This window comes from Convolutriloba macropyga, chromosome 8 (genome assembly GCF_964194025.1).
Source record: "Convolutriloba macropyga chromosome 8, txConMacr16.3, whole genome shotgun sequence".
Lineage (NCBI taxonomy): Eukaryota > Metazoa > Xenacoelomorpha > Acoela > Convolutidae > Convolutriloba > Convolutriloba macropyga.
The window spans coordinates 52361181-52381998 of NC_134475.1; the positions used below are offsets into that span (position 1 = coordinate 52361181).

Here is a 20818-nt window from a genome sequence, read left to right on the forward strand (position 1 = left end):
AAAATTGAATTTGAACATCAGTTGCTCAGCAAAGCAATTAAAAATGAACAGAGTCAGTATAAAAAATTGAAGTCAGAAGTAGAAACGGGATAACCCATAAAGCCGAATTTTAGATGCCCGCTATTTGAACGTCGTTCCTGTAAGTCTTAGTTACCATCTCTAATGCTTATTGGTATTGATAGTAGCCCCTGTAGCCTCTCTCTAAGAAACAGAAGTACAATATGTTCAACTACGAAATGCCATCAAAACAAATTGGACTTAAAAAATGTTTTGTACAAAAATCTTTTTTTTTCGATATCTTCTATTCTTTCAATCCCAATCATGCTTATTGGAATCAACGGCGGATATTTTCCGGCAATCTGCCGGGTATGTTTGTCATCTTAGGCTTTCAGTTGAAAATCTGACTTTTCTACTTTTTTGATTATTCAAAGCTGTTCGTGAAACTATCTGACGTTCAGGATACTCTGGAAATTTTTAGCGAGTGGAAAAAGTTTCGAAACATGAAACCTTATGATACCTTTTTAACATTTGTTTTGGAATCACAATCTGTAGGGAATCTTCAACAATCTCTCAGATTTCATATTCTGTCTTTTGTTCATTCTAATCTTTTTTCCACATGATTCGTATAATGGAATGCGTAGATTTATGTATGAGCAGCTTGCAGCGGTTTAAGTCGGGTTTTACATCGAGTCGACTCTGGTGTCTTCGAATATTTGATTATCTGTTTCTCAAAGCTAAAACTGATAATTTCGCTTGATCGTGCCTGCGTAGCTCTCGAAATTTACGTTTAATGTTAAAAGTTTTTAGAGGCGTTTCCGAGGGTTGAAACTCCTACAAAAGAGGTAGAAACGCCGAGCTAGGTTTCCAACATAGCGCGAGAGAAACTGCAGTTTCTGATTTAACAAAAATTTTTCATTTTCTGTTTCTGCGTTGCCAAAAATAGTTGAGCATTCAGATTCCCACTAGAACATGAAATGCTAGTAACCTAAATTTCTCATCAAAGTTCATCATTACCCCGAACTATTAAACTTTAATTTCGTGTTTGTCATTACGTAAAAAAAAGGATTTCGGAAAACAATTTTTGTAGTTTTTCTGAAAACAAGGTCTGTTTTTGAAAACATTTTTAAGAATCCATTTGAATTCTACCTCAGTACATATATTCAGCGGCCCGTACTGGATCCACCCATATGTCTTTTGAAGGACAAATTAATAACTTCTGATTGGTTGCTAGTTACGACGGAGTTAACGGATGCTTTAATAAGCAGATTTAACGGATTAAAGGATGCTTTAATTCAATCCCTCTTAGACAAAAAAAAACAAAATGTTATGAGTGCAACCCGAACGCAAGCTATAGATATTAAAGCGACGACTGATTTAATTTGCCATTTTTTTTATTCATAGTACTTTGATTTAATCAATCAGATTGTTTGGCCAATAAAATTCAAGCATTTGGCTATAATTCTCATGTTCTCTTCTGCTAAAGGCCCATTCGGCTAGAATCCCTAGCTCTGTTACAGGCTAATCCATTACAACGGGAGTTTGTTATTTATTGCCTAAATGGTGGACGCAGTTTGGCCGACAAGGCGTTTAGCCGACAACCAAGAAATTTGGTCAATTCATTTAAAATGAGCAAATAGATTAATTTTGAAGCTGATCGGCCAATTTAAAACGGCCCGCCAGGGGAAACTTAAAATACGGGTATCCGAAAATTTTTCGGCTTACTTGACCTCATTTTCAAAATTCGGCTTGCTTGCCTATCGGCTTGCTTGACCGCCACCCAACATTAATACGCATCGTAACTGGGCAAATTTATAATAGAGACAGACTTGGGTGTATTTTGGTGCTAGGAAAATTGGCCGACAGGGCGTTTAGCCGACAAGGAAAAAATGGAGAAATTTAGCTAGCTGAGTTTTATCAAAATTGGCAATAAAAGTCCATAATTTGTCCATAAATCAATAGTTCGGTTGTGATTGATTCATATCAAGTCGCACGGCCCGCTGAGGCATGGACAGATTTACTTAAATTGTCGGTTAAATTGCTAATTTTTTGGTTGTCGGCTAAACGCCCTGTCGGCCAATACGGTGGCCACCGTGTATTTGTTTCGCGACATACAAATTAGAAGACACCACAGTTTGACGATAGATTTCATCAGAACATGACAAAGTTAAAAAAAAAAGGGGGAGTCTTAGCGGGAGCTAATTTTCAGGAAATGTAGGTTCTATAGTGTTTAAGTTGATATTGGTCATTTGAATTTCTTCAGCTAAATTGCTTTTCGGCCAATAGACAGGCACGACCTTGGTCCGCGACGAATGGCCGGCCAAATTTGTTAATTTCATGTGTAAGCGAGTTAGATAATTGCGCGTCTCAATTATTTATCTGACCAATAAATAAATTCCTCCAATGTTCCTTCTGAATTTTCGGCTTTTTTTTACGTCGGCTAATATTTCGGACACCGGCATCGAGAATATTCTCATTGTGGTGTTATTACTGAAGATATTTGCAGTGGATATAAATGCGAAGTCTGAACAAAATGCTGTAAAATAAGCTCTGAGCGCTTATTTGACTGTTTTGCGTGAATAATATACTCTTTTCAAGCAACAGAGAGTGTCAAATCTGTTGAAATTCAAAAGCTTGGAGGGCGAAGAGAATCTTGAACGTGAAGAGAAATTCGGCTGTACCTCGGCCTGTATATGCCGTGGAGAGTTTAATTGTTTTCTTATTTTTTATAGACATTAGAGCCTTAGTGAACAAATTCGAGTAGAGCAATTGTTGATTTACCTCTGGTCTCTCCGCAATTTTCGTGAAAAACTTTCGCCTTTTACTAAAGTTTTCCGTGCGGGGGGACAATTTGAGATTTTCATCTTTTTCCAAACCTGCTCCAAAGGGGCAGGTCTCCTATCTATGACACATGGTTTGTGGATTCCTAGCAAGGCGTTTCATCTTCACGTATTGAGCGATTTGCGACCATTAGGAGTAATGGTGGTCTATTTTTTAATCGGTGACTTGTGGCGAGGATGTGTTTTAGAAGTCAAGTGGCGCACGTGAAAGGAATGGTTTTATCAAAAGTTTTAAGCTTTATTACAGACTTTGTAAACTGGTCAATCAAAGAAAGTTTTTTTACAATTCAAAGAATTTGAATTGTATTGGGGCGCTGTCTTTTTACGACTCGAAGAGGAGTATTGGAGAAGTCCTTTATTTTAATCAATTTTATTGGAGTGAATTTTGAAGCGGGAAATGAAACGCGTGAAAAAATTTGGAGGGGTTTGGTTGCTGAACAAAAGTGAAGAGCGGAGCGAAAAGAGAGTCGTTTTTTGTTCATACAGCTGTTTTTGAGAGAGCGAGAAATTGATATGTGAAAAAATTTTCTCTGAGCGAGCGAAATTTTTTTGTTCACGTGCGGCTTTTAAAAGCAGTTTTTTGCAATTTTTCTTGTTTATGAGGTTTGATTATGATAGTGTATTGGATTTGGGCTCGTTCTGATAGGAATTGAAGGTTTCAAGTATTTAATTTGAGTTTTATGCAAATTTGGAGTTTTTTGATCAGTTTTGCTGATTTTTCGACGAAATTTAATGTATTTTGGTCTTTTGTTTTGTTTTACTGCTTTAAGTGCAATTTGCATAGAAGCTCGTTACTCAAGGATAATCAGGGATACAAATTGATTACAATTTTGTTGTTATAAAACGTTTTTTCTGAAGAAAAATGGCAGAAAAATTAGGAATTTTTTAACCACTTTTTAAAATGTTTGGCTTTTTTTCGTTTTTTTTTTCAATGGTAGACAATTTCTTTAGCTTGTTATGACTTGCCCATTTTTTCGCGAGCATTTCATTGCTCTATTTGCTCAAAGTAACTTTATTTGGCTGTATTTTTTCTTGTAAAATTTAAAAAACACCTTACTTTTTCTCTTTTTTTATTTGTTCAATTTGGTTTTAAATGTCGTTTCTGTTCTTCCTCAACCTTTGATAGCATTTGGGGAGTTTTCTAGTGGAAGTCAAATGTTGTGGCTCTTTTGGATGTCGCTCATTCTGATTGATATTAGTTTCGAGTTGTTTTTGTTAAAGAAAATCGAGTAAATCAGAGCAAAATTTGGCCACTTTTTTCTTTTTTCTAAGTTTTTCGCCCATTTCTTCCAATTTAATGTTTTTTGTTGATAATTTTTTCTCAATAAAGAGCATTTTTGTAGGTGTCGATGCTATGAATTTGCACTTGAAGGCTTAGCAGGGCAGTTTTCATTTAAACAAATTATACAAATCTCTAATTCGTTAAAGAGTTTTTCTAGTCTTTTTTTTAGTTTGTTGTTTAACGTTTCTCTGCAAGTACTAGGGGGGCGATTGATCTAGCCAAATATATAACTAATTGGTTTCTATAAGTTATTGATGGGAAGCTGCATGTTATCTTTTTGTAGAGAATTTTGTTTGGATTTTTAGAGAATATTATTTTTTGATTCGGTCCTTTGTCAAGTTTCCAGTACTCCAGTCTTTTCTTTGTGAATTGGTTACACTGCCTGTCGATTGATAATATGCTGTTGATGCATCTGATTAGTGAGAATAGTCAGATTTCTACTTCGAGTCGTTTCCGGAATTCTTCCGGCTATGTTTTTTTTAAGATCTCACATTTTCATGATTTTTGAAGTCAAATTGGAGTAGTGATTTTGGTCACGCCGAAACAGGAAGTGGAGCGAAAAAGCGAGTGGTTTTGCGGCGTGAAATTTTTTCGCTCTAAATTTAAAGTAGAGTGAGAAAACGGGGTTTGAACAAAAATTCGCTTTCTCGTTAGTGGTTTTTTGTTCACATGCGGCAATTTCACTTTGATTTTTACTGTTTTTTTCAATTTTTTAGATCGGACTTTTTTCTAAATGGTTTTTCCAATCCATTCATAGTCCGTTCTAGGTCTAGTTTTCTGTTTAGTCAATGAAAATTCTTTGAATTGTACGTCAGGACTTGTCCTGCTATGTTTTTTAATTTCTAAATATGCATTTGTAACTACACTGTTATATATGGCATTAGTAATAATTGAATATTTGAATACTACAGTTTTCCGTGCGGAGGGGGGAAATTGAGATAATGATCTTTTTCCTAAGTTTTTTCTATAAGATTTAATTACTAACAAGGCTAGAAAACTAGAAGATATTCTCCAACTATGCGATTCACAGAAACTCTTATGGAGACCTATGCTTATGGTGTAAAGGGCGGCTCTTAGAAATTGATCCCTTCCCACCGTTGCCCCCTTTGCCCCCTGCTGCGGTGCACCCCAAACCCCCCCCCCCCCCGCTGCGCTCACCTAACGCCCCTTCAACACTTCAATTAAGCTAAAGCTAGCATCACTAAACCGTGGCTAGCTACTGACGGAGCTAACCGCTCGCCGGTCGTTTGAGTGCAATTCGCCCGACGTTGGTCGGTTATGTTTCAATATCTTGACTAACATATTGAGGCTAAAAAGGTTATGTACGTGGTGGTTTATATTGAAATGCATATTGTCGATTTTATTGAACCTTATTAATGGCTTTTTGTCCGCTTTTGAAAGTCGAAAAACTCTTGACTGAAAAACTTGAATATACCTAAATAAGTTGGAGTCCTGCTGAAAGAGGTTTTGTGTTACCAAGATTCCTATCACTTCTGTGTTTGGTCTTGAGAAGACGAACTTTTACTCATCAATTTGTAATCGCAGATTAAAAGGAAAACTTATTTAAAAGAACGCCAAAAGAGGCAATGTCGGTGATTTTGAGTCTTTTTGTTAGAGGTATTTGATGACAAACGAAATATAATAAATTATCGCTGTTACGATTTCATTGATTCTCTTGTTTAAATTTGTTTGTTCTTTATCAATAAATACACCTATATATCTGCTTTTATTGGTTAACTATGGGCATTGCCCCTTAAGAGGACTCTTTTGGGCTGTTTTTTTTTCATTTTTGAAAAACTGTTTTGACTGTTCATTTTGTTTTTGCTTTATACAGTGGTTCTTTTGTTTAAGTCCTCTTCAGTCTATAAGAGTAATTTTGCTTTAATTTCTGCATGACAAGAATTGCTGTCGAAAAATTTTCCAAAGATGTTGAAATAAACTAGTCTAAAAGAAGCGCGAAAGCTTAAATTTTGTCGGGACATTTGGAATTTTTTGAGTTAAGGAAATCGAGCAATATACGATTTTTGGTTCCCGAACCGAATTGATTTTTGGTCACGAGTCTAATTTTGATTGGTAATTTAATTGCTCTAATAGCATTTTTTAAAAGTGGCAGTAACTAGAATGGTCGGTAGTTTTCTGGTTATGATGTCTCTTTTCTTATAATGTAGTTTTTGATAGTCCTTTCACAAGATATTAAGTAACAATTTTGTGTTTTCGCTTTCGTCGATGGCAAATTTAAATGTTTCTGTAGACAATTTGCTATCATTCATTGCACTTTTAGGTCTCTAAACGGGCCCGGTTGACTTTTGAATATGTAGATTTTGTATAACTTTTAGTAATTTTTTGGTTACAGTTCAGGTTGGCAATTGAATTCTGTTCCTTGAAAATGGAAATGTGAATAGGGAGGAACATCTTCGCCTAATTTGCAGTGTTTTTGCCAGTCAAAAAATGGTTGTTCCATTAATTTATCAATCATTTCTCCTTGACCGCTGGAGTTGATTTTGTTTCCCTTGTTCATCTGGAAGGGTGAGATCCTGCAAGTTTCCTTTTAAAGTCACTAGAGATCGTTCTCAGTTTCCTCTTTACTGAGTTACGTAATAGTTTGTAAATGTAAAAACGATCGGATAAGGGGTTTTTCCTCGACTCATTAAACATTTGGTCTTTTTCATTTTCAGAGAGCGTAGTTCTTTTGCCGATCATTTTTGCGAGTTGTTTTGTTTGTATCTTTAACTTTTCATTTACTGAATTTAAAACAAATCGTTTAGTTCTTCTGTTTCGTACATTGACAACCAGTCAGTCCTGTAGCGGACCTTCGCGATTGAATTTGTTCTGCCACTTTTCATACGATCTCTTAATAAAAACTCCTTCTTTTATTGTTCTCCTTTGTTAAAAATGGTTGATTCAAAATTAGAATTGATTCAACATACCGATTGAAGGATGGTTTCAAAAATTTTATTTCTTGAAAAGGTGATTAATTAGCAAAATCTTTTAACCCTTTTCCGCGTTGTAATTTTTAATTGCAATTACTTAACCTGTTGTTCGCAATGAGATTGTCGAAAATTCTAATAAAAGGAAATTAGGTTATCCGTATTACTTTTAATTAACAATTGAATTTACTGTCATTTCGTTGAGAAAAAAGAACGTTTTCTGAAAATGTGGGAACCAAAATATCTACTACTCCTTTTTGTGCGCTAGTTAAGGTTGATTTTAATTAAATCATTGACGATCGCTCATATTTATTGTTCAGGCTTCAATAGTTCCTTTACCGCACCTTAATAGCTTAATTGCATCTTTAACAGCGTATTTTTTGTTAATGAATCCAAATTTCAGGGACTTGAATTTCTTTGATGTCACATCAACAGTTTTTTGTACGATGACTTATGAAACTGTCTTCTGATCAACTCTATTAACTATACCGAGCAAAAATTGTTAGCCAAACCTAATAAAAATTTTATTTTGGAAAGTTTGTCAAATATAAATTTGAGAAACCTCAGAGAAATTGTTGATTTTCGCAGATGAAAAAAATTTTAAAAAACTTCAGTTATGTCATTAAAACGCCTCAGATTTTGATACCTTTGTTAAAATTAGTCCGTGCACCTCATGATAATAATCATTTCTTGTGTTCCGTGCAAATTCGGATGAACGCCATCTAACCATTTATCTGCTTTCTGAAGATGGTAATTAAAAACACCAAGGTTGCTTGATTGGAATTCCCGTTTAATTTTGTCAACATTGATGATTTCATTGTTAAGTATATCAATTTGTGTTGTTGGAATACCTTCCATAGAAACCATTCCTAACTTTTAACTTTTGTAAATGTCAATGGTGATTGAATTTTGTTACAAATATGTCCACAAAGTCACCTATTTGCTCTTGATTTTTTATGTGGATTCTCTGATCAATTATTATTCTGTCCTAGATCCAGGGCAATGCTTTTTTCTGTTCCTGTTCAATAAAAATCGATGGAGTGTTGATATCGTTGATGGTTTCAAAGGATTAAGATGTATTGCTGTATCACTACTGATTATAATTTTTGTCATTTTGAGCTTTTAGGTGTCTGTCTGACATTTATCTTAAAATAAGCTTTTGATTGTCCAAAACTGTCCGATGTTCATTTCTAAAAGTATCTCTTCTCTTTTGCTGCAACATAGTGCTGTACTGTGTCTTTGTTCGCGTCTTTGTACTGTGTCTTTGCTCTACCGTGCCTCCATTTTGATAATAGATACTTTGCGTTTTATGGTTCAACACAAAATAAAGAAATAAGTTACGACTGAAATGAAACATGCATTAGTATTTTTATTTGAATTAGTTTGTTCTCACCAGATGATGACAGTTGTATAATTGTATTTCCAGTTGTAGAATTTAATACCCGATAAATTGTCGATGAGTTACCGTTTCTAAAAGTAAAAAAAATGATTCTGATTGCACAATCTCCTATTTGTAGGCTCGTAAAACTAACTGACGTTCAGGATACTGTCGGCTTGAAAATTTTACCGACTGCAAAATGTTTCGAAACACATGCTACCTTTTTAACATTTGTTTAGGAATCAATCTCTAGGGAATTTTCAACAACCTCCATATTATTCGTATAATAGAATGCGTAGCTTTATGAATGAGCAGCCTGCAGTGGTTTACCCGGGTTGATCGCTCTTAGATGCCATATCAAAGACGGTATATGGCTCCATCCAAATCAATGCAAAGTTTCTTGTATGATCTTGCTATGGTTTGTAAGAAGCCATAGGATCTTGGGTATGTTTTCTAAGATTTTGAATATAAAAGGTATTTTCAGCAGAGCAGACATTTTCGATGAGTTCCTGGATTTTTTATGATCTTGGATATGGTATGTACGAAATTATTATGGTCTTACATATGGTATTTAAGAAACCATATATGATCCTGGGAATGGTTTCTAAGATTCAGCCAAAAAGTTGTAAACTGCAACCTGATGAATGCTTTTCACTCCATCATCACAAATGGTAAATTGTATGATCTTTGATATGGTATCTAAGAAATCGATATGGTGTTGGATATGGTATCTAAGACACCATATATGATCTTGGAAATGTTTTCTAAGATTTAACCAAAAATTTGAAAACTGCAACCTAATGAATGCTTTTCACTCCATTATCACAAATGGTAAATTGTTTGATCGTGGATATGTTATCTAAGAAACCATTATGGTCTTCGATATGGTATCTAAGGCACCATATATGATCTTGGAAATGATTTCTAGGATTCGGTCAAAAATCTGAAAACTGCAACCTAATGAATGCTTTTCACTCCAATATCACAAATGGTAAATTGTATGATCTTGGATATGGTATCTAAGAAACCATTATGGTTTTCGATATGGTACCCAAAATACCGTATATGATCTTGGAAATCGTTTCTAAGATTCAGCCAAAAAAAACTGAGAACTGCAACCTAATGAATGCTTTTCACTTCATTATCATAAATGGTAAATTGTATTATCTTGGATATGGTATTTTAAAAAATCATTATGGTCTTGGGTATGGTTTCTAAGACACCATATATGATCTTGGAAATGGCTTCTATGATTCAGCAAAAAATTAAAAACTTCAATTGAACAGTTTTCACTCCATTCTCAGAAATGGTAAGTCGTACGATCTTGTATATGCTATGCACGAAACCCTGCGTGAGCTAGGTTATAGTTAGAATCTTGAGAGACTAACAACCCTCAAACATTTACAAAAAGGGTTTCATGTAATCAACACAAATGTAGGGTCTTTGTTATAAATCTCATGTATGTGGCTGTTTTAGTTAGCCATCAAGACACATTATCTGAGCCTGGTCATATTTATGAGAAAATACTGCAACCAAAACAACCATTAAAAAGAATTTGTAAAACTGCTCAGAACGGCTTTGTCTTTGTATATGTAAAAAATTTGGAATGACTAGATTCAATAATTGATTTGCAGATCAATTTTTAACTATTAATGTATACTAATTGGCGTTTTGTAAGTTTTGTATCGAATTTAAAAAGAAAGATAAAAAATTGTTCAGTCAAAAATGTGCGTTCAATTTAAGACAATTTAATTGTATAATTGTTGGTAGAAACGACACACAGTAAAAAAGTTAGAAGAGTAATAAAACACAAAGTTCACGTCAATTATGTTATTTAGGTTAACATTAGATCAGTAAATCACAATAATCGATGTTTTCTGCTATTGCAATGTTTTCTGTCATTTGTTACCTTAAACGAGAATAACGTGCAGCTGATTCCTTCAAAAATTGTATCTAATACAAAACAAATTACCTGAATATTTTGGACCAACTGGTTGACTGCTTCAATGTCCTTCACTGTCTTGGACTCTATCACTTGCAACATTACATTAGTGACACCTAAGTAGACTTGATGCATCACATCTACTGGCGTTGTCAGAGGTAGATTGGGAATAATGTCGAACAACCTACTGCTAGTTTTCACACCCTTGAAGGGTTTCAGTTTGCAACGTTCAATAGTTTCGATACACTGCTCATGAAGTTTTGTTGTTCGCACTTTAAATTTCTTCAAAGGTTAAAAGTGCATTTTATCTTGTCTTTGCGTTTCGATCAAACAAAGAGTGCACCAAAATGTGGACAGGTGACGATGCATGTTCTAAATTGAAGCTGTAGCCGGTAGGTCTAAGTTGAGATCTTTCATTTTGTTGGAGAATCTGTATAACTTAGTGCTGTTTCTATAAGCTGCTATAAACTAACCATCAATTAGAGTGACACGTTTTCGACCATATCTCTGTGAATTGAAGCAACCATAAGTCATTTTGAGAGTTAGGAAGTCATTTTTGAGAGTCCGGTAAGTCTCGTGTGACCAAAAATTTAATCATGTGAATGAAAATAGCTTGCTCCATTCGGACTGAAAATTGACGTCACTTACGCCTTTGATTTCAAAACTGCATGAATGAATGAGCGGGAAGAAGACTTGAAGTGATTGTGGCACGCGATTACACTAAAAAAATTGTTTTAATCAGAGTGGAGCATGACATTACATACGCAATTCATGTTGAAATGCATGAACGAATGAAAAAGCAGATTTGAGGTTATTCTGACGTCATACGACCGTAGCAAAAACCTTGGCAACAAAATAAAAACCTAGAGAAGACCAGTAATAGCCTCAGTTATTGCTTTGCGGCTATTAAACAATCGCCATAAAAACTTCTCCATCGCCACAAGCACTTATGAAATGTGCAATGTCTTTTTGTGATAGATGGTACTCTTTTTTTTGAAGTTTGGAAGCTCGGTAAGTCATTGCGTCCACTCGCAATTTTGATGAGGTGCAAAGAAGCTGCTGCTTCAGCATCTGAAGTACCATGCTTCGCCACAGTAGCGTTTTACGCAGATGCGGAAGTTTGTTATTGACAGATTCTTCTTATGGATGAATTGCGGAAACTTGACTTAACGTCAGTGGGGCAAAATTTGAATTTTGCGGGGACGAACAAAGATTCAAACAATTTTTTGGAAAAACATTGCAGGGAACAAAGTTTGTAAAAGACTGGTCATTTACTTTGCCGTCATTATTGGAATCTTCTGTTAAACACGGTCTATCGTCGCTGCTCGAAATCTCATTATGTGAGTCGTCTGAGCTGTAATGCCCCAACTCAACGTCCCTATTTTTTCGCTTGCGATCTGCACTCGCAACAAAGAGACGGTTCCGTTTCTGCAAAAAATTTTGATTGTAAGTTGTTTTCAATGGGATCAATTGTAGGTTTCAAAATTTTCTCCTCTGTGATTTTTTTGTCGACTTTTTGGTTACTTCGACCGTGTAACTCAGTCAATAGACAAACACTCACAATTAGTCACCAAAAATTAAGCCGACGTAAAGCACTGTCACTTCGTCAGCAGGCATTACATCCCGAATAATCTATAGGTTGACGAAGTACCGTCCCTTCGACTCACATATATGAGACCGACATTTGGGATCATAAGAATTGATGGCTAATCGAACCGCACCAAACATTATACTTGATCGACTGCACGCTTTCAATGCTTGAAAAACTGAAATAGGCGTTTTTTTTAAGTTTCATCAGTGGATTTTTTTTTCCAAAACGGCCCAAACTTTCGGGATGGGGACTCGTGTTTTCGAAACTTTTAACGTCGTTTCACCGCCAATGAAGTCCATAACCACCAGATTAGTCCGGTTTAAAGTAAAATTGCATGCTTCGCTTCATTGTTACCCAACCTCAGAAGTTCGTCAAGTAGCTTGTACAAAGAATTCGTAAACACCGCAGTTTTCGTACTCTCTAATAGTTACTTTCTCTAGCATTGACTCCACGTGCATGCTGGCGTTCTGGACTAACTCGGCTGCAACGTGAGTATCGCATTGTGCCAATTTGAGACTTTTTTGCTGGTCATTCACTCTTCAAAAACGATGTGATGACATCCATTTGCAAATCATTTATAACTCAATTGCCTCTAATGCACACCAGAGGACAAAAAAAGGTACTTTTTTGCATGAAAAACATGACAACAGGGTTTTAAAATCAATGCAATATTCCCGCAAAAGCAAAAAATGAACTAAAAATATTTATAAAATCACGTTATTCAATTTGCTTCGCAGCAAGAAAGATCTACGCCTGCACAGAGTATGTTCAAAGAGATAGCTTAAGTATTGAGAAGAACATGAAAAACGTAGCCAAAGAGTATGTTCATGAGATAGCTTAAGTATTGAGAAGAACATGAAAAAAGAAGCCAATTTCAAATATGTCATTCGGTCTGGCTAGTTATTTGATTGGCTTTTAAATATCCTGAGCTATTTTGGTGTTGCACACCAGAATGACTCTTGTTCAAATTTTTCTTTATATCCTAACACATTTGACTTGGAATTTTTCGCTTACGATAAGCTAACTCCGGTTGTTTTGGATACTTTCTCTTAATGATTTTTAAAAGAAAACAACTTAACTTAAAATTAATCTTTCTAGACTTCGTTTATTTGCGGAACCTATTTTTTGGGCATGCCTATGCTGTTTCATTTGAATACGAGGTTTTCAAAATTTGTGCCACATCTTTGAGAGCACTTTCCAAATTGAAGTCACTCGCATCCTGCAAAGGTTTGTTTGGCTAGGTCTCGACCAAATTTGGATGGCTCGGGCCCAGCTTGTAGCGTCATAAGGTTGATGTTTTTTATAACCATTTGAGGATGAATAGCAGAGTTGTCAACGCTAAGTTCTTCGCCCAAAACGAGATAGTGAGCAGAGTTTGAAAATTCTGCGTTTGATGCTTTTTCTTTACGACGGATTTCCTTAAGTTTGATTGGTTATTTCTGAAGCATATTCTGTCAATTTTTGCATCAAGATCTTCCATAAGCTTGCTCACATCAACTTTTACATCACTTTCAAAACCACTAGGCGTGATAGCGTCGGGTTTTTCACTTGGTCTAACAGAACGGTTTATGGCTTCTTCCTCACTTTCGTCAGTGCTTATTCGTACCCGCTTAAACACTTTCGATTTTCTGCTAACAGAAGACTGCTACAAGCCAACTTGAGAGTCATTGAACAATTCATCATCAGATGAGTCAAATTGAGTTCTCCGAGAGATTGACTGATCTGAAAAATTGGCAATTAGTGATGTTGGTAGTACATTTGCAAAAGGATCACTATAGAATGAATAGGAAACTTTTTGGGACGAAAAATTATTTTAAGAGCCAATGAAAAAATAACACCGTAAAGAGCAGCAAAGATACAAGATACAAAACGTGAACTCTTGTGAAACATAAAGATAATTCTTTGTTAAAATATAATCATAATTGGTGATACTAAACTAAGATATATTATATATATATATATATATATATATATATATAAATCAAAATCAATAATCCTCAATTTTTGAGAGACGTTTTTTTATCAGCAAAAGTTTGAAGAGAAATAATGTAACCAGGCAGTTGTGTTGATGATCGTCATCATCGTAATCAGGCTATAAATTTTTCAACAAAATCAGAACTATATAACTTTAGAAATGAAACCGGAACGAAACGATGTATATTACACGAGAACTTGGTGAAAGCACAATAGGAAATAGATAGAGAGTAATTGATGCTAATTGCTCTGTTCATACATAAATTGGCGGCTCTAAAGCTCTTCTTGCTACGGTTGTTCACTCATCTTATTCGGAAACTTAGATCTCATCTGTTCCATACCGATTTGCTCCTCCAATTGCTTTTGCTGTTGCTTTAGCGGCATCATTTCCAAGGTTTTGTGCAATACAGTTGCGGAATTGTTGCTCTATGTCAGAGTTACAAGCAACTCGAGCACCGCTCTTCAAATAGCGTGCACCAATCCGTTGATTGATTGGCAAGCACTTCTAATTTGAGCCGAATACTGCGGCCCCAATTCATCTGCCAAATCCTGATGGACCCCCTCTGGTCGCAGTGTCAAAAGGTCCGGTTTCCGTACCCATATAGGTTCTCCCCCGCCGAGCGCAGGTAATATTTCTGAAAAGGATGAGTTCGAGGTTGATTCAATTTTGCTGTTTTAGGACCGCTGTAAACTTCGATCTCAACAGTTGATTTTCCATCAAAACTTTCTTCGCGTGCTCAACCTGAATGTCCAAAGCTGATTTAAATTGTTTGCGATCAGTTGATCAGTCATGCTTATGAACAGAAATCAATATCGATTTATGGCAAGAACACTGATTTAACCCGCCTTCAAAATGTTCTCTGCTAGATTTTAGGGCTTGTCAGCCTGAGAAGAGAAAATTAGTTAAAAATTCCCAACCAATCGTTGATCTTAAAATAAAGAAATTTCTATAACGTCTTATCTTGCTGAAGAGGTGGCGATGTTGAGGCTCCGCCATGAAGTAATATTGGATCACTGTTTTCCTTGTTCTCTACATTATTCCTGAATCTGAGCTTCTTGGAAAATTTGCCTTCAGAGAGTGGCTCGCCTGTTCTTCGCTTCCGTTCATTGTTTGAGTTTGTTTTGTTTCTCTGCTGCTCATTGTCATCTCTTTAAGATGAAGATAGCCAGCATCTCAATGGCTTCCTGTGTTTCACTAAATCAATCGAAGTGTGGATTTCTTATGTAAAAGTTTTAATGAACTAAACAAAATTTTTGGTTTTTGTTTTAACAAACATAGAGCAACAAAACTGTTACGACCCTAAAGTTTTTCAAAAGAAACTTACAGCAAGTAGCTGATGTCTTTGAGAGAGTGATCAGCCTGGGCTACCTTTTCTCCTACCGCCCTCTCTGCAAAAAAGTTTTGAGACTTCGCAATTCTGATTTAGTGAGCTTAGAGAACACAAAACCGGGCTGCCTTCAATATAGAGAACACAAAACCGGGCTGCCTTCAATGTCCAGATTTACTTTATCCCCAGGTTTTAACTCCATTTTCATAGCAAGGGTATATTTTTTGGGCTAACGGCTGCAGTTATATTCAATTGGGAAAGCATTTGGATCGGCTTTCAGATAATATAACCAGAGAAGAATTTTCGCATCCTTTTTCAGTCTCTCGTTTGTTTGAGAGTCTAGCAATAGTTGGTTGTTGATACCCTTCTCTGTACGTTCTTTTCGGCGAACAATTGCACTCTTTGCATCTGAATTTAAATTTGTTTTTTTACTCATTCGACAGGAAAAATCAGTGAGAAAATGTTCCAATTTAATTGTTTCTCAAATGAGTCAATTCAGCATGAAGAAGAAACAGACTGATTATACAAACTGTTGTGCTGCCTTTTACACAATAATTAGTTTGAAACACAATATTCAAAGAACATTATTTGTTTTGTTCATTCAGGTTATTAATAACAAGTGATATCCAATTTCTAACAGATTTTGAAGCGCAGCAGCTTCCTGCAATTTTTTTGAGACCTGATTTTTCTTCATTACAAAAACATACATTTTTCGGTAATAAACAACATGACTGCACCAAGGCTGTAAACGCCAGAGCAGAAGCTTGTTTTACATTTTTTTCATTACGCAACTCATATTCAACCTGTTGATATTGTCTGTTGTACTCTTCTCTCGAAGGCGTCTAAATTATAGGTAACCGGTTGTTTTTTCAAGGTTGTTTTCCCAAAATCTATGACTTTTGAGCAATTTTTTGACGCTAGGATATTGTTTGTCTGAAGATCTAAGTGAATTAAATCTGTGGAATGCATAAAAGGTAGAGCATTAGCAATTTCCTTGCACCTTTTGTTTTCAACATTTCATTGAGCGTGTTGCTCTTTTGATAAACCATAAAAAGGCGCGAGAATCAGGCCATTCGCTTTAAAGAAAAACCATTGGGATAGGTGAACGATTTCTGTCTCCAGTCAGATGTTTCATCAAAGATAACCTTCAACACTCGGTCTTCCAGTATCAAATCATCTTCAGCACTCTTGTTAGCTTTTTTGATCACAAATTTAATTCGACCTTAAATTCCAAAACTGCATGCATAAAAAACTCCAAAACTGCCTGAGCCCAATCGAATATTCTCACGAATTTTCAAACCGTAAGGTTGAAGGGGAAAGTCGCGCCAAGCTGTAGATAGTATTTTGTTTCTGAACCCGCCCATCGTGATTTTCTTGTCTTTCACTCGCGATTCGATGGCATCTTCGTGGTTTTGCCTGATTAAAAACGCTCTGAAACAAAAAAGTCCAGTACGAGTTTAAGGAAATTCATATTAAAACCAGTACCCGTCGACAGTTTCTTTCCTTTTGAACAAAAATTTGCAAGTCTTAGCTTTTCAGTAAAATCATCAATTTAAATACTAAAACTCTAAGTAAGCATTTCTAAATTCAGTCAACTTTTCTTGCAAAAGATCTATCTAACTGCTAGTCAAAATTATCCGACAATTTTTTTTCAAAAAACCGTATTCAGAACGTTATAAGGGCTACTTTTTTCACGACTAGATGGTTATTTCTTATTTTTCATGTAAGACTTGGAGCTTCATCGCAGTCAGTTCTTCTTCAGCAGCTTCTTGTTCGCCTTTCAGATAAATTCGTTGCCTCTTAAGAAAGCCAAGTTGCTCCCGATAGTTTCTTTTCCTTTTAGCTATGCTTTCGGCACTTTCCCCCGTTTTTTTTACTGCCGAAGACGAATTTTTTCTGTTTTCTTCATTACTCAATTCTTGCAACTTTCTGGGATTCTAAAAAACATAGGAATTTTGATAAAAACAACACTGCATATAGTTGATAAAACCTAGTTACGGGCAAAAATTATCGATATAATTGCAAGTTTCATAGCAATTTTCCTAATGCACTAAATTTTTAATGACAATCACGTTGCTTATTGTTGGTACAATCTAGTTAGGTGCAAAAATTGGTCAGAAAACTAAAATAACTCATTTCACGAGCATTTCAAGAAGAAGAAGACTTTCAAAAGTCTTTTCTACTAATTGGAAAAGTGATTACAGTTTTCCGAATCCATTTTTTTTGCTACAGAGAACACTTTAGTTAAGAGCAAAAAAGATCTATAAAACTAAAAGATCTCGTTTTCTCATTTCAGAGAAGAGTTATTTTCTAATCGCAACTATTACCGCAATTTCTTTATTCCGCTGAAAATTTTACATGATTTTTATAGCATATAGTAGGTAAAACATGAATTAAGCAAACAAGACCGATAAATCTAAATAATCGCTTTTCACACTTATCTCGAAGGTTCTCGATAGAAGACTTTTTTTACTAATCGCAACTAATGTTGCAATTTCCTAATTCAGTTGGAATCTTTTCATGAATCACACAGCAAATAGTAGGTACAACATATCTTGGAGCAAAAAAGAGACCGATAAAACTAAATTATCGCATTTCGCAAGTATCTCTAGAAAAAAAATGAAGAGGATTCGCAAGAGTAATCGCAAATATTATCGCAGTTTGTGCATTCATTTGGAATCTTTTCATGAATCACCCTGCAATTAGTAGGTACAACATAGTTTGGAGCAAAAAAGACCGATAAAACTAAATTATCGCATTTCGCAAGTATCTCTAGAAAAAAAATGAAGAGGATTCTCAAGAGTAATCGCAAATATTATCGCAGTTTGTACATTCAGTTGGAATCTTTTCATGAATCACCCTGCAATTAGTAGGTACAACATAGTTTGGAGCAAAAAAGACCGATAAAACTAAATTATCGAATTTCACATATCTCGAGTAAAAAGAAAAGACTTTTGAAAGAATACTCTTCTTTTTTTAATACTAATAGCAACTATTATCGCAGTTTCTCCATTCAGTTGGAATTTTTTTCAGGAATCACCCAGCAATTAGTAGGTACAACATAGTTTGGAGCAAAAAAGTCCAATAAATCTAAATTATCGCATTTCACAAGTATCTCGAGAAAAAAATAGAGAGGACTCTCGAGAGAAGACTCTTCTTTTTTTATACTAATCGAAACTTATCGCAATTTCTCCAATCAATTGGAATTTTTCATGAATCACACAGCATATAGCGGGAACAACGTAGTTTAGAGCAAAAAGACCGATAAAACTAAATTATCTCGTTTCACAAGCATCTCGTGAAAAGTTTCGAGATGACTTTTGAAAGAATACTTTCGAAAGAAGACTCTTCTTTTTTCCTAATCGAAATTATTATCGCAATTTTCCGAATCCAGTAGACTTTTACAAATCACACTGTATACGGCAGTTACAACCTAGTTAAGAGCAAAAAGGCGATAAAATTAAAATGAAACATTCACAAGCATCTCGAAGAAGACTTTCGAGAGAAATACTAATTGCTCTGTTCATAGATGAACTGGCAGCTCTAAAGCTGTTCTTGCAACCGTTGTTCACTTCCTATCATATGCGGAAACTTGGCTCTCATCTCCGTTCCGCACTGATTTGCTCCTCCATTCGCTTTTGCTGTAGCTTTAGCGGCATCAATTCTAAGATTTCGTGCAATACAGTCGCGGAATTGTTGCTCTATGTCAGGTCAGAGTTACAGGCAACTTGAGCACCGCTCTTCAAATAACGTGCACCAATCCGTTGATTGATTGGCAAGCACTTCCAATTTGAGCCGATTACTGCGGCAGCAACGCATCTGCCAAATCCTGATGGACCTCCTCAGGTCCCAGTGTCATGAGATCCAGTTTCCCTACCCATATTGGTTCGCCTCCGACGCGCGCAGGTAATGGTTCTTAAGAGCTTGTGTTCGAGGTTGATTCAATTTTTTAGGAGCGCTGTCAACTTTGATCTCAACAGTTGAATTTCCTTCGAAACTTTCTTTGCGTGCTCAACCTGAATGTCCAAAGCTGCTTTGATTTTTTTGCGGTCAGTTGATCATTCATGCTAATAAACAGAAATCATTATCGATTTATGACAAGAACACTGATTTGACCCGCCTTCTACTTATCAAAACGTTCTCTGCTAGAATTTAGGGCTTGTCTCAGCCTGAGAAGAGAAAGTTAGTTAAAAAACCCAACATATAGTTGATCTTAAAATAAAGAAATTTCAAATAATGTCTTATCTTGCTCAAGAGGCGTCGATGTTGAGGCTCCGCCTTGCAGTATTATTGGATCGGTGTTTTCCTTGTTTTCTACTTTATTACTTAATCTGAGCTTCTTAGAGCACTTGCCGTTAGAGAATTGCTCGCCTGTTTTTCGCTTCCGTTCATTTTTTGAGTTTTGTTTTGTTTCTCTGCTGCTCACTTTCATCTCTTTAAGATGAGACAGGCAGCATCTCAATGGCTTCCTGTGACTCACTAAATCAATCGAAGTGTGGATTTCTTATGTAAAAGTGTTAATGAACTAAACAAAATTTTGGTTTTCGTTTTAACAAACATAGAGCAACAAAACTGTTACGACACTAAAGTTTTTCAAAAGAAACTTACAGCAAGTAGCTGATGTCTTTGATGGAGTGATCAGCCTGGGCTGCCTTTTCTGCTTCCGCCTTCTCTGCAAAAAAGACTTGAGACTGCGCAATTCTGCAGGTTAGAGAACATAAAACCGGGCTGCCTTCAATATACAAATTTACTTTATCCCCAGGTTTTAACTCCTTTTTCATAGCAAGGCTGTATTTTTTGGACCAACGAACGCAGTTATTTTCAATTGGAAAAGCATTTGGATCGCCTTTAGATAAAACAACCAGAGAAGACCTTTCGCATCTTTTTCCAAACTCTCGTTTGTTTGAGAGTCTTGCAATAGTTGGGTATTGATAACCTTATTTGTACGTTCTTTTCGGTAAACAATTGCACTTTTTGCATCTGAATTTAAATTGTTTTGTTACTCAACCTAAAGAATAAACCATTTAAAAAATGTTCCAGTTTAATTGTTTCTCAATTGAGTCAACTCAGCAAGAAGAAAAAGCAGACTGATTATACAAACTGTTCTGCTTGTTACACTATTTAGTTTGAAACACAATTTTCAAAAAAGAATTTGTTCTTGTTCATTCAGGTCATCAATAACAAGTGATATCGAATTTCTAACAGATCTTAAAGCCTAGCAGATTCCTGTTTATAGACGAACTGGTAGCTCTAAAGCTGTTTTTGCAACGGTTGTTCACTTCTTCTCATCTCCGTTCCATTCTGATTTGCTCCTCCAGTCGCTTTTGCTAATGCTTTAGCGGCATCATTTCTAAGATTTTGTGCAATACAGTCGCTGATTTTTTGCTATATGTCAGAGTTACAGGCAACTTCAGGACCGCTCATCAAATAATATGCACCAATCCGTAGATTGAGCAGCACGCTCCTCCAATTTGAGTTGAATACTGCGGCACCAACGCATCTGCCAAATCCTGATGGATCATCTCTGGTCGCAGTGTCATATGATCCAGTTTCCCTACC

At 35.8% G+C, this 20818-nt stretch overlaps 1 protein-coding gene and 1 non-coding gene across 3 annotated transcripts in view; both read left to right on the forward strand.

Annotated features, from left to right (window-relative positions):
• LOC142344823 (eukaryotic translation initiation factor 3 subunit A-like) overlaps window positions 1-20818 on the forward strand; it is a 143114-nt gene that overhangs the window by 82204 nt on the left and 40092 nt on the right. The window lies entirely within an intron of this gene.
• On the forward strand, window positions 2777-2892 carry LOC142345159 (U5 spliceosomal RNA). The gene has a single exon (XR_012759298.1). It is a non-coding gene; the product is annotated as a U5 spliceosomal RNA (small nuclear RNA).